Raw genomic sequence first — 14922 nt, 5'->3', positions numbered from 1 at the left:
TATGATGCAGAGCTGGGCTGAGGAGTGGCAGATGGAGTTCAACCCTGCCAAGTGTGAAGTTGTCCATTTTGGAAGAACAAATAAGAATGCGGAATACAGGGTTAATGGTAGGGTTCTTGGTCAGGTGGAGGAACAGAGGGATCTTGGGGTCTATGTACATAGATCTTTGAAGGTTGCCACTCAGGTGGATAGAGTTTGTAAGAAGGCCTCTGGAGTATTATCGTTCATTAGCAGAGGGATTGAATTCAAGAGTCGTGAGGTGATGTTGCAGCTGTACAGGAATTTGGTTAGGCCACATTTGGAGTACTGTGTGCAGTTCTGGTCGCCTCACTTTAGGAAAGATGTGGAAGCTTTGGAGAGGGTGCAGAGAAGATTTACCAGGATGTTGCCTGGAATGGAGAGTAGGTCGTACGAGGATAGGTTGAGAGTTCTCGGCCTTTTCTCGTTGGAACGGCGAAGGATGAGGGGTGACTTGATAGAGGTTTATAAGATGATCAGAGGAATAGATAGAGTAGACAGTCAGAAACTTTTTCCCCGGGTACAACAGAGTGTTACAAGGGGACATAAATTTAAGGTGAAGGGTGGAAGGCATAGGGGAGATGTCAGGGGTGGGTTCTTCACCCAGAGAGTGGTGGGGGCATGGAATGCGCTGCCCGTGGGAGTGGTAGAGTCAGATTCATTGGCGACCTTTAAGCGGCATTTGGATAGGTACATGGATGGGTGCTTAATCTAGGATAGAAGTTCGGCACAACATCGTGGGCCGAAGGGCCTGTTCTGTGCTGTATTGTTCTATGTTCTATGTTCTATGTTCTAACAAGGAAGACATCTGAAATGTCATATATCGAAGTTAGTTACCTCATGATTACAACAAATACAACAAGCTAGTCAGCATTGACAAAAAGGATAAATAGGATGAAGAGGTTAGTGAAAAGATGGTGTGAAGGAAAGGGTTTCTGATTCGTGGCCATTGGCACCGGTTCTGGTGGGGTTCGGACTTGCACATTCCTGGCCATGACCTGGATTGCTGTCCTTTCCCGGGGGAATACGTTTCTAGCTGGGCAGGGTTTCAACTAGTATGGCGGGGGATTGAAACAAGAGATTAGGGCTGAAGATGCAGAAGTTGAGGGAGAGTTCGAAACTAAGGTAAACATGACTAAGAACAAGAGCATTATGGCAAACACTGCTGAAAAGCGAAGGTAAGATTTTCTGAGAAGCATGATTTTCAATGAGAGAAGTTAAAATGCAAGTAAAATGGAGTTAGAGTTTTCCTCAATATTTCGAATTATGATATCATAGCCAATACAGAGACTTGGCTAAAAGAAAGGCAGGAAATCGTCGCTGAACATCTCTGAATTTAGATATTTAAGGTGTCAGACAAGGACCTAAATGTGCTGGGGGTGATGCATTACTGGTAAAATAGCATCTCACAGCTGTACTGAGGGATTTCAAATCAGAGGTCTCGTGCACTGAGTCAACTTGGGTGGACATCGGGAATAGGAGAGGTGAAATCACAGTGCTGACGTTACAGTGCAGACCACCAATCATGCAGCAGGAGATAGAGGATTGAATATTTAGATCACTTTTGGAAAGGTATGAACATGACAGTAACCTGTAAATGGGTAATTTTAACTTCCCCTGTATTGAATGAGACTCACTGGTTGCAGTGTCTTCGGACAGGGCGGAGCTTGGATTGGCCATTCAGGAGGTGTTTTTGAAATGGTATATAAACAGCCCAACCAAGAATGGGGTAATACTGAACCTGATTTTAGGAAATGAACCAGGACAGGTGAGTAAATTTTCAGTGGGGAAGCATTTCCGAGTACTTATCATAATACCGTCAGATTTACGATAATCATGAACAGGGTTAACACAAAATTACGGTGACGATGTTAATTTGGAGCATGGCGAACTGCAAAAATATTCTGCAGGAATTGGAGAATTTTGATTGAGGACAGCTATTTAAATGGACATCCATATTGGACATGTGGAAGTATTTCAACAAGTATTTGATAGTAGTTCAGCTGTGGCTAATTTCTGTGAGAAGTTAGGTAAAGTATGGTAAGTTGCATAAACGTTTCATGGCCAGAGATGTTAGGATCTTGGTTAAAACTAGAAGGAATGCACATTTAAGGTCTAGGAGGATAGAAAATGACAAAGGCTTTAAAGACTAGATGTAAAGCAGGAAAAGATTCTTAGCAAATATTTAGTAGAGCTAACATGTCAAGAAAAGCTGTGAGCAAAGAGAATTATATGGAATTACAAGGCTTCTTATCGAAGTATAAAAAGCAAGATAGTGGCCAGCAAAAGGGAAAAGGTGTGATGCCAGAAGAGGTAGGTGAGAAAGCAAAACCAATACTTTGTGTCGGTAGTCAAAAAAAAGTTTCAAGGGATTGGTGGAGGACAATCTCAGGAAAGGGAGTGTTGAATTTCTAAGCCTTTTTTTATGAAAATGAAAGAGGCGTTGCGTATTTTAAAACAAGTCATTCAGGTAGTTATTTCCATGGGTCTTTCTGGGATATATCCCAGAATATTGTGGGGAAAAAAAAAAGAACAAATCGCTGCAGCATTGACAAACTCTCCTGTGTTTTCCTGAGGCAGGTGATGTCCCAGAGGGCAGCAGAATACGAAATATTTTCCCATTATTCAAGAAGGGTAGCAGGGTTAATTCAGGAAATTCCAAGCCTGTGTGCCTCATGCTCGTCACAAGGAAATTATTGGAAATTATTCTCAGGGATAAGATAAATAATCATTTCGAAACAAATGGACTTAGTAGTGATAGCGAAACTAGTTTTGTGCAGGAAAGTCATTCCACACTGTCTTGATTGTGTTTTTTCAAGTTGGGAACAAAGATAATGAAGAAAGAGTGGTTGATGTTGTTTACATGGACTTTCGAAACACCTTTGACAGGATAATTCATTGCAGATTAGTCCAAAATGTGAAATCACATGTTGTCAGGAAAAGTGAAAAAAACTGGGTGAGTCATTGGAGGAAGACAGTAAAGTTTAATTATTTTTTGGAATGGAGAGTTGTGACTCGTATTTCACCAGGGATGGTGCTTCTGGCATTCTGCTGCTCGTGGTCTACAGAAATGATTTGGAGGAAGAGATATTTGTGCTAATTATTAATTATGCAGAGACTACAAAGATTGGTGGAGTTGTGGATCGTGAAGATTGTCAGTAAATACAGCAGTATATGAATCATTTTGAAGCACGTGCAGGAAAATGACAGAGTACTTTTAATTAAAACAAACGTGAGGTGATATATTTTGGAAGGTCAACTACAGTTGAGAACTATATATTGAATGGCAGACCCATGGGGAGTGTTGGAATGCGGAGAGGTCTGCGTGTGCAGCTCTGTTGTTCTCTGAAGGTGGCGGTGCAGATTAGTAAGGTCGTGAAAAGGCTGATGCAAGTCTTGCCGTTATTTGGAAGGGCATTGGGTGTTAGGATAGACAAGTTATGGTGCAGATTTACTTGGGCCATACTTGGAATGTTGCACATTGTTCTGGTCACGATGCTACCACAAGTATGTGAATGATTTCGAGAGTGTACAGAAAAGGATTGCCAGGACATCGCCTGCTATGGGGAATTAACTATTTAGAAAAGTAGGATAAACTGGGTTTATTTTCACTGTAACACAGCAGGTTGAGGGCGAACTAATAGAAAATTACAAGATTGGCAATTGAAGAGATAGATTGGAAGGTCTGAGGCTTTATACCAGAGACATGCAGTCAGTTATTAGGGAAACAGGTTCAATGGAAGGAATATTTAAATGAGATGTGCGAGTCACCTTTTTTCCAAAACAGGTGGTGAGTGTCTGGAACATGCTGCCAGAAGAGGTGGTGGAAGCAGCCACAATAGTACCTGAAGAATCAACTGGACTAATACGTCAATAGGAACGAAACAGAGTGATACGGATCCTGTAAATGAGGACAGTTTAAGTGTGGAAGGGCAAAATGTCAGTGCAGGCTTGGAGCACCGAAGAACCTGAGCCACTGCTATACTGTTTTTCTTTTATTTTTCTTTGTTCAAATGAATATTCGGAGCCCAAGCAATGGCCCTTTTGTTACTTTATTCGGCACTGCCTGCCACATGGAAAAAAAGAGAATTTGAGGTCTGCAGATGTTGGAGATCAGTGTCGAAGAGTGTGGTGGTGGAAAGTCAGAGCTGGTCTAACGCCATCCGAGAGCAGGAGAAGCGACATTTCGGGCATAAAGTATATCAGATTTCCTCCTTTTTCAAAGATCGCAATTTTCCTTCTCACTTTGTCGACAATGCCCTCCAGCGAATCTGCTCCACTTTCCCCCCAACTCTCCTCTTGAACCCCAATCGTCCAGTTGCAACAAACACAGAACTCTCTCTGTCCTCAACTTCCACCCCCGAACCTTCGGATACATCGCATCATCCTCCACCATTTCTGCCACCTACAAACAGACTCTGTCACCAGAGATATATTTCGCCCCCCATCTTATCAGAATTCTTGGGAGACCATTGCCGCTGCTACACCTTTGTGAGGGACATGCCGCTACCCAGCACCAATCCGAACTCCCGTCATGGCAGATCCTTCTGCCACTGCACACACAGCTCCACCCTCACCCAAATCCAAGGCGCCAAAGCATATTTCTACTTCTGAGAGAAACTTACCGCTACTTTAAACATTTCATCTGCTGTATCCGCTGCACACGACATTGTTTCCTCTAGATTGGGGAGACAGGATACCATCTAATAGATAGTTTATAAGAACATCTCTGGGAGACCTCCTCTAACCAACATAATTGCCCTGTGGTCGAACACTTCAACTCCCTTTCCCACTCTATCAAGGACATGCAAGTCAAGGGCCTCTTCAATTTCAAAACTCTAATCATCCGAGGCCTGGAGAAATAACGTCTCATCTTCAGTCTTGGGATACTTCAACCACACGAATCTATGTGGACTTTATCTATATCCACTCCACTAACTTACCCAAGTCCAAAACCTCCACTCTGCACCACCCCCTTGAGCTGTCCGACCATTCCATCTTCCTTCCCAACGATCTACTCGACTCACCTCTCCGCCCTTTTACTTTCAACTCCAACCTTCATCTACGTATCACCTTCCCAGCTGCGCCCTCATCACCGTCATTTATAAAAATTACGTACAACAAAAGGAAAATATTTGCCATTCTCCAGTTTGCTGCCACTGTTTCTGTAGGCAATGACGACATAACGATCAAAGCCAAAAGCTCTGCAAACTTGTGTGGGAATGGGTCTGCGTCGATTTCTCTTCAGAGTATCAGGGTCGACGTTTGGGGCCGAAGGCGTGTTTCAACCCTATGCTTCAATAAACAGCTCCACCTATGGCTCCTTCTCGTCTATCCTTTCAGAATACTGTGTACCTTTGGGCATTAAGCTCCCCACTCCTGATCTTCAGGCAATCTCCATCACATCATACCCATGTGTCTCTGTTTGTGCTGTCAACTTATCAGTTGCATTCCAAATACTGCTTGCCATTGATTTGCTTTCTCTTTCAATGGATTCTTCTGAACTATGCTGTCTACACTATTCATTCTTATTTATCAATCCCTCATAATACTGAGCCTCGTGTCTCTTGATTACTCCAAATTACAACTGACATTTCGACTTTTACGATTTCGTTACAAAACCAATGCATACTTGTTGCCTCAACTGAAGGATGTTGAGTGCATGAAATATATAATTAACACGCTGAATTTCATGGCTATGATTTCCAGTTGAAGTGGTTATTATCTATAATATTACGGAAAAAGATCCGCAGGCATACTCCGCACAAGGAAGGATCTCGAATAGATATTATAACTGAACAACAGAGAGAATAAAAGAGAATATTCACCATATCCTCCCCAAAGTCTGATTACACTCTTCCTAAACACTTTAAAAGATACAAGTCAGCTGATTACTTTCCAGGCCCTTCTTCCCAGTAGTATCACACATTGTGCCGACGTGTGTCTTATGGAGTTTACCTTGGCTAACTGAATGGTACTGCGCTTTATGAAAGCAAACAAGGGCAGGACTTACACAGTTGAACATAGTGTCTTTGTTATTTGTGTAGACCAGAGATGCTCGTGTTCCAAACATAAATGTTTGAAAATTGCACATTTACGTGGTTGGAAAGACGATTAGCATGCTGCCTTCACTGCTCAGACCTTTAAGAATAGGAGTGCCGATATCATGTTGAGATTCAACAGAGATATTGGTGGTGCCTCTCCTGGAGAACTGTGTCCACCCCTGGTCGCCCTGTTATCTGATGGATTTTTTTGAGCTGGCGAGGCGTCAATGAGATTTACGAGAATATTGTCAGGAACGGAGAGGTTGAGGTACAAAAATAGAGAGGTTTGGCGAAAATTTTTTTTCATTGGTTAAGTAGGAGTTTGAGATGTGACCTTGTACAGGGTTAAGCGTTTTTTTTTGACGAGGGTGGGGCATTTTCAGACTCGGCGGATATTTTAGTGGCAGAGGAGAAATGTTCCAAAATGACACGCTGATCAATTGGTTTTTACAGAATTGTCTATGAAGTTCCAGATGCAGAGGTGCATGGGTGTAAAATTGCAATGTTTTATAGACATTCAGGTAAAGACATGAATAAGAAAAGGATTGGAGGGACAGGGACCAAGGGGAGGTAAGTGGAACTAGTTTAGTTTGCGCTTATATTTGGCACAGACTGTTTGAACTGAAATGTTTGCTTCTATACTGTATGAGTCTATGACACTATATGCGTTTGTGTGTCTGTGTATGCATCTGCATGTCTATTTCGTGATTGTGCCTATCTCTGTGTGACTGTATGTGTCTCCGTGTGCTGCTCTGTCTGTGGCTATCTCCAGATGCTTTTAATATGTTTCCTTGTATTAGCATGCTGATGTATATTTAGATCGCGTATCCTAATCTTTGTGCAATGAGTGTGAATTAATGAAACCTCTCTCTCTCAGTTTTTCTCTCTTGCTGAACTTCTTTTAAGGTGATGCAATGTCACAAAGAACAACGAACAAAGAGAAGTACAGCATAGGAACAGACCGTTCGCCCCTCCAACCCTGTACCGATCATCGTGCCCTGAATATTTTTTTTAAATCCTTCTGCTCTTCGTCAGTCAGTATTCCTCTATTATCCCCGTGTTAATGTAACCATCTAGATGTCTCTTAAATGTTGTCAAAGTGCCCGATTCAAGCCCCTCTTTTCTCTCTCTGAAAAACATTCATCGAACATTTCCCTGAAACATTTCCCCTCCCACCTTGACCCTATGTCCCCGTGTCAGTGAAACGACAAAACTGAGATCAAAAAAACGTCAGATTATCCCCCCTATTCGTATCTCTCATATTGTTGGAAACCTCTATATGGTTTCTGCTCAGCTGCCTTCTTCACCATGAAAATAATTGGCGTGAGTTTAAGTTTCCTCATAGCCAATATCCTCATAGCCAGACGAGGAAACATTTTGGTGAACTTGCCCCGCACTCTCTCAAAACATTTCACACCCTTCGGAGAGTGCACACAATACTTCAAATGCAGCCTATTGAGGGTTTTCTGGAACTGAAATATGGTTGGCTAACTCTTGTACTCCATGCTCCGCCTGGTGAAGGCAAGTATGCGATGTGGCTTATGAAACATCTTGCCACGTCGCTTGCCACTTTTAGGGTACTGCTAAGATAAAGATATCTGTATGTTAGTTTTCCAATGTGTTCTGCCATTTACAGTATGTTTTAACCTAAATTTGATAGTCCATAACTATCCTGTATTTCCCACTCTGCCGCTCTACAGAAAATGCTTTTCCGAGCTTTCAACATTTCAGAGAACGCGTAGAAGGACATCCCACAAAATTGCAAGTCACAGAAAGTGCGACAACGTTAATGTCATCGATTTTGGAAAGACATGTTCACGCGCAGTTGCCTTGTTATCATTACATTAGAAGCACCATTTCAATGTGTAAGCTGTGTGAGTTGTACACTGCTCAAAGACAAGTCACTTTTCCATTGCACCTGATGTGTCAGCATTTCTCCACTTGAGCACAGGTCACTGTGTGGGCCCCGAGCCGTCCCCTCTAAACCATGTCTACGTGTGTGTGTGTGTGTCTGTGTGTCTGTCTCAGTGTGTTGCATAACATGATTCACCTTCCCCACTGCTCTTTCCAAATGGAACTCTTATGATCTTCATCTTCCATATCCCCCTGTGAAACAACATGGGGAGGTTGGAAGAAGTAGGCATTGCTTTATTTTGAATACCACGGAGACTATCAGAACGTACACACACAGGAATGCTCGGATACACACACTAATACAATAATACCAAAGAGATGAGCGTGTCAGGATAATGTTTGCATCTGCTCCCTTGAAAGCATATCATTATCAAACTCGCTACGTGTGTGTCAAAAGCTGAGGAGCTGGAAAAGCACAGATAAATGGAAGGGGTTGGGGCTGGGAGGTAAAGGTAGCTGGGAATGTGAAGGGCAGATGACGATGTAAAATGATTGTGACACGCCGGAGTGGAGGCTGGTCCGTTAGGCTGGAAGAACATGGACAGGTAGGACAGGTCAAGAGGGCGTTGCCGAGTTGAGTTATTGGATCTGGGATTAGGTGAGAGGAGTGGAGAAGTGCCAACCAGTGAAATTCACGTTGATAGCGTGTGGGTTGATGGTCCCAAAGCGGAAGGTGAGCTGTTGTTCGAGTCGGCGTGTTGTAAGAGTTTGACGGTGGAGGAGGTCAGTACATACAGGAGTGGGGAGACATGTTGAAGTGTTCAGCCACAGGGCATTGGGGTTGTTTAGTGCCTGTGTTCTATAGATGTTATTTGAAACGTTCTGCCAGTTGAATTCCTGTCTCCAAATGTAAACCAAGAGCAGCAGACACCTGTGATGTTGTGTTGTCATTACAGGTAAATTTATCAGATGTGGAATAATCATTTGGACCCTTTCGTGGTGGTGATGGGAAGGTGTGGGCACAGATACTGATACTCCTTCTGTGTCAATTGAAGGTGTGGGGAGCACAGGGGGTGTTGATGGGGGTGCAGAGAATTAAAAAGAAGGTCGCAGAGGGAAATGTTTCTGCAGAACGCAGTTAATGGTGTGCAAGGAAATATACTTCTGGTGGTGGGATATACTTGTAGGTAGCAGAAATGTTAGAAATGGCGACTAATTCATAGACTTCTGTTTTTAATACGCCAATTCCCCTTCTCTCCCAAATGACCAAACGGGAGAGGAGTGAGTGGCGATTTCCTGTTGCTGTGTGACATGATCCTGGGGGCTCACTAGTCTACAGATTTCATTGTGTACCAGTCTGGAGCTGTTGAATGACTGCCACCTGTTCTTGTGGATAAGGATTGTGAAAATAGATGAAGTCCTCCTGCTCCTGAGGAACAGGTTCCAATAACTATGCAGTCTGCTATTGCTTCTATGAAGTGCTCCTGTGGTGGACGGAATTACTTCTTCAGAGGTGTTACAGCTTCTCCTGACTGAAAACTTTCTTCTGCTTCTATTACACATCATCAAAATCTGAATGCTTGATCAGTGTTTTCTTTACTTTCAGTAAATGAGCAAGCAAGTGACTGGCAGTGCTTTTGGATAACCGACTTGAGAAGTTCAATTTGCTCCGCCTATCACTATATCACACGTCCAAATTGCTGACTGACATCCTCCTGTCCCTCTGTAACACGGAGAAGATGTGGAATGGCTTTCCTACTGTCCCTCTGTCACAGGTTCCAGAGATTGAATGGCCTCCTACTGACCATCTGTAACCAGCTTGAGACGTTGAATGGCCTTCTACTGTTCCTCTTTAACAGACCCGAGAGGATTAATGATCTCTTACTGCCCGAATATAAAATACCCAAGAGTGAATGGCCTCCTCCTGATTGACTGCCTCCTGTCCCTCTGTAACAGGCTGGAGTCATTAAATGCCATAGCAATCTGTGTGTAATGAGAAGCCGGTAAAATGTATCTGATGGAGATTCTTCCCTTCTCAGATGCAGAACCACAAGCATATTGCACTCCAGGTGTACTCTCGTAAAACCTCGTGCAGCTGTAGTAAAATTTATCTATGTTTTGAATGACTCCCTTTGAAGACTGGGTGAGCGTCCCAGATTTTCACGTCTTCAAGTGGGAATTAAGTTCGTGTGGGCTGAATGGCTTTCTCCTATCCGTCTGTAACAGCAACATTGGGATCAAAATTCCCCCATTCTGTGGCAGCAGTCTCAGTACACTGAATGATGTCTGATGTCGATCGAAGGATTTGATTACAATGCACTTAAAACTAGGAGCAGCATTACACAACATCAACATATCATAAATATTGCTTTCCTTCTTGTGTTCTTTGTAACTTTCCCCACCAATCCTTTTATGCAGCTGATCTGATATTTTATCGCTGTCCCGTTTAAGAAACAATGTGGGTCATATACAACTTAGCAGTGTTCTGACACTATTAACAGTTTCAAGGAAGAAAGATTAAACGTGTTGGTGGATTTGTGTTCCTTCTCTCAGCAACCTGCGCCGATTTCAACCAGATCTCATAAATGTTCCCTCGTGTTTTATTTTTTTGTTGCGAAGAAGTGGTGTTGGAAGCGGTTAAATGAAACTGTTTGTTCAGTGATTGCGATTAATGTCAGTCTCTATGGATTCGAATTATTCCAGTGCGGGGTTTTCATTCTTCAATGACAATTGGTCTCCATTTAATGTGTTCTGCCACTAACAGGGATCAGCAGCTTCAGAGAGCGGTGGAGGAGAGTACAGAATCTGAAAACAATCGACTGGAATATCCCAAAAATGGATCAGAATCTAAGAACGAGAGATTGGAATGTTCCAACATTAGATCTGAATCTGACAGCAATAGACTGGAATATAATAGCAATGCCCAAGAGTTTATCTGGTGAATTTTCACATCTGTCGAAAAATTATGATCGGATGTCATTATCAATGAGGATCTATTGTGCACTCCGTATTATTCATTACATTTATTTTCCTATCCTGGCTATCATTGGTGTCCCGGGTAAGTGTTAAAATTCAGGTACTTTTTTCTGTAATGCAGGTATGCCAGCATTACTGATCTTTTCTTTGCACTTATTGCTGCCAAACCTGCGCCACGTCACTCTCTGAATCCACGTATTTACGCTGGAAAGCCCTTCTAACTGCATGAAATTGCTCTTTCTTTCATCCCTCTTTCTTTTCTGAAAGTGCCCGTCTTGGGTCTCTCTGTTAAGCCGATGTATTGCATGAGTGCCTGTGTTAATTGAATATTTGCAACGTGGATGTCGCGAGCTTCACTTCTGATTCCATTTTGACACCGACTAATATCTAAGAATGGAGCAGACGAAACTCAGCTGCGGCCATGAGCTGATTCCTGACATCATGTCCGGTCCAATCCTAATTATACATGCTAACGCTCCCATTATATATTTAACTGGGCAATTCTCTCACCAATTGGATATGGAGCTATGAGATAATGCCTTAATGATGTGAAATATCTGCTGCTGACATTCCCAGCTCCAAACCTGCGGAAGTAAATATGCTTCGTTTCTCCTTGTCTAGTATCATGTCCCTCCCTGACAGCTGTTCGGATGGAAACTGATTTTGTCACTGCGTTTTCTGTTTCAAAAAGTGATTTTAGCACTCAATGACCCCACGATATATGCGCGCACACACACACACAAACACAGACACACACACGAGAAGAAATTGTCTTTTTTCTGGTACAATGATGAAATGGTGACATAAGTGTGTGGGGATTCCATTAACGGTTACTCAAAGTATTGGCTGCAAATGTATCCAGTGCACCTACAGTACCAATGTGTTGGCACTGGTTTGCAATGCTACCCATGCCAGAGAGGCAAATTTCCTGAGTATTACTCTTCCATCGTCTGCAAAGCTTTCCATGCTGGGCAATTGCCTTGTCCCAGTTTACGATTTCGGAGCTGGTTGTGAGATGCAGATCCAGAACTTCATGAAATAAAACATTACAGTTGATTCTGCATTGTCATTATTAAATGTTTTCATTATTGTGATTTGGACCCTCCTTGGCTTCATTGCTCCAGTTAGTGCCTATTATTTGTCTTTTTCACTAAACATTCACGATGTGTTCTCGGGTTAACTCATTGCATTTTATAGAAATCTTATATGTGAATCTTGCTGTCCTCTGTCGCTTTCCGGGGAATAGATTTTTGGCTCGATAGAATATCGATTGCTGGCATTGTGAAGCTCGGAAACGATGTAATGGTGTTTTGTTCAGTTCCCGATTTGTGAACATAATACTCCATTTTAAACGGAGGCAGGTGGAGGCATCAACTTTGTCTCCTGTCTATGAAAGTTGGGCCAACCTGTCCACTGAATGCCTGTGTTTGTCACTCTCAGCTGAAGATGCTGACTGTCATATGAGGAAGCCCCTCGAACATTACTGTGAAGGAAACAGCATCGAAATTGTATCTGAGAGGCTTCTGACTGACTCCAGTCATGGAAAGGTTAGTGGAGGAGTTCGGAATGGCTTGTTGGAGGTTATGCTTTCAAGGTGGCTAGTTCCTGCTCCTGTATCCTGGTGGATCGACCAGCCTGTCTGTCCGACATCCTGTGTTTGCAGACCTTGCAGGGTATTTTGCAGATGACATTCGCTTTACACCTGTTGTTAATACAGCATCTTTTAGTTTCATCAGTAAATGTTTCAGTGTGTTGGTATGTTTGTGGGCTACCATGATGGCAAGTAGTCAGAGTGGATGGTCGTTTCTCCAAATGTCTTTTGATGTATGATTGTGAGGCTTCAATCTCTGGGTACGTTGTGCCTTCTTGGTTGGGTTTGTTGTTCAAAATTTTGTGGGCTGTGCTCATTGCGTACAAGTTAGTCTTGAATTATGCTTACAGGTATTTTTATTCTATGGCCCATAGTTGATGTTTTGCTGCAGTGTGTAGTGGTCTGTTTCAGTCGTGTCCTGATGCAGCTTCATTCATCTGTTGTTGAGATGATTGGTCCTGCAGTTGAGTACCGGCATGTATGTGTCGCGTTCCTGTAGACTGTTACATCCCACTGTGACATCGAGGAAGGGAAGTATGTTTTTGCTCTCTTCCTCTTTGATGAAATGTATGACAATGAGGATTTTGTTCATGATATTATAGTATAATTCTAATATGTATCGCTTTATGAAAATAAAGGTGTAATCCACATAGCGGATCCAAGGCTTGGTTTGGAGATCGCTTCATTCTTGTCTCTCCATAACACATTCTGAGAAGAGTCCTAATATTGATAATCTCTTGGGTGTCCTGATGATTTGTTTGGAGGTCTTACCATTGAAGATGAAGTGCGTAATGAGGCAAAGGTCCGCTCCCTTGAGAATGCTGGCCTTGCTGCTGTAGTTGGTGATGACTGTTGTTTATGTCCTTGGCTCGTCTCATTGTGAGGACAAACGTTCTTTGGCAAGGATAACGTCACTTGTTTTGAAAAGGACCGTAAGGTGAATTGAGACCATGACATCGTTCTCTCCTACCTTGGTGTCCTTGATGATATTCCGGTATACTTGTCTGGAGTGTCATGAGTCTTCTCTGAGGTATTTTAGTTCACAGTGAAGTTGTGTGGTAGTGTGCCTGTTGCTCTGCCGCGAATTGAGAGATTGGATTTGTTCCAGCTCGGGAGATGTGGGGGGGGGGGGTGGTGGGGGCGTTGTGTTGCTGCAGTTAAGTGGGGTATTTGAGGCTGGATTCTGTACCTTAGGTTATCCGGAGAAACGGTGTGTCCATTCAGTTTTATTCCTTGGAGATCTGCCTTGCTAACAACGCCAGATTTGTGCAGTTTCTTCAGAAATGATTTTGTTGCAGATTTCCAGTTGTGAAGCCGGGTACTGAGTCACGTTTTAGTATGTGTCGGTATCTGTGCGAGGTGAGTTCGTATTTGCAATGGATTGTGTTCTGTTTAGAATGACGATCATGCACCCTTTGCCTGTAGGTAGGCTTACAATATTTCTTACTGGATTAGTGCTGCTGGAAGAGCACAACCATTCAGGCAGCATCCAACGAGCAGCGAAATCGACGTTTCGGGCAAACGCCCTTCTACAGGGCTTCCTGATGAAGGGCTTTTGCCCGAAACGTCGATTTCGCTGCTCGTTGGATGCTGCCTGAACGGCTGTGCTCTTCCAGCACCACTAATCCAGTATTTGGTTTCCAGCATCTGCAGTTGTTGTTTTTACCTCGTTGATTTTAACCCGACTGCGAATCCTCTTCAAGGATGCCTGCCTTGAAGAAGTTTTCCTCTTCTCTCTACAAGAATCTCAGGGTGTCCCTCTACCACTTTCCTGATGAAGGGCTTTTGCCCGATACGTCGATTTCGCTGCTTCTTGGATGCTGCCTGAACTGCTGTGCTCTTCCAGCACCACTAATCCAGTATTACAATATTTCTTACTTTGCTGAGTTCTTCCAGAGTAGACATGTCTTTTGTGTTGACGGTGTACCCTCCTTTCTTTCTGCTTAGTGTTTGTGCTACTACGTTTCTGATCGTCTGCTGAATTTATTCTGTATGTCTGTTATTATAGCAGTTTTGATTCCAGTGCTGTGAGGAAGTCATTTTAGTCCGCGTCTCTGTTGTTGTCGTTCATCCCTTGCACGAGGACGACATTTCGTTTGTTTGTGTTAGTGGTCGGTCAGACAGGTTCCTTATCAAAACTTCTGAATTTTTAGTGTTCGTCTTCTGTGCAAACCTGCCCAGTTTATTTCTTTGTCAGGCTATTTTTCTTTCTCTGTCTTGGTCTGCTGTAATATTCTTGCCCAGACATGGTCAGACATTGTTTTGCACGAAGAGTTTTGAAATGTTATTTCCAGTTGAAATTTGTTGTGTCAACGTTAGGCACCATTTATCAATTCTCGCAAAGGTCTGCGATCTATCTATTCTGCTATTCTTCCCGCTTATGGAGTATTGGGAGGTGGTTTGCAATAGACACGTCATGATCATGCCTGTTTTCAGAGG

Source organism: Chiloscyllium punctatum, chromosome 43 (genome assembly GCF_047496795.1).
Source record: "Chiloscyllium punctatum isolate Juve2018m chromosome 43, sChiPun1.3, whole genome shotgun sequence".
Taxonomy (NCBI): Eukaryota; Metazoa; Chordata; class Chondrichthyes; order Orectolobiformes; family Hemiscylliidae; genus Chiloscyllium; species Chiloscyllium punctatum.
This window is presented reverse-complemented; position numbering follows the sequence as displayed.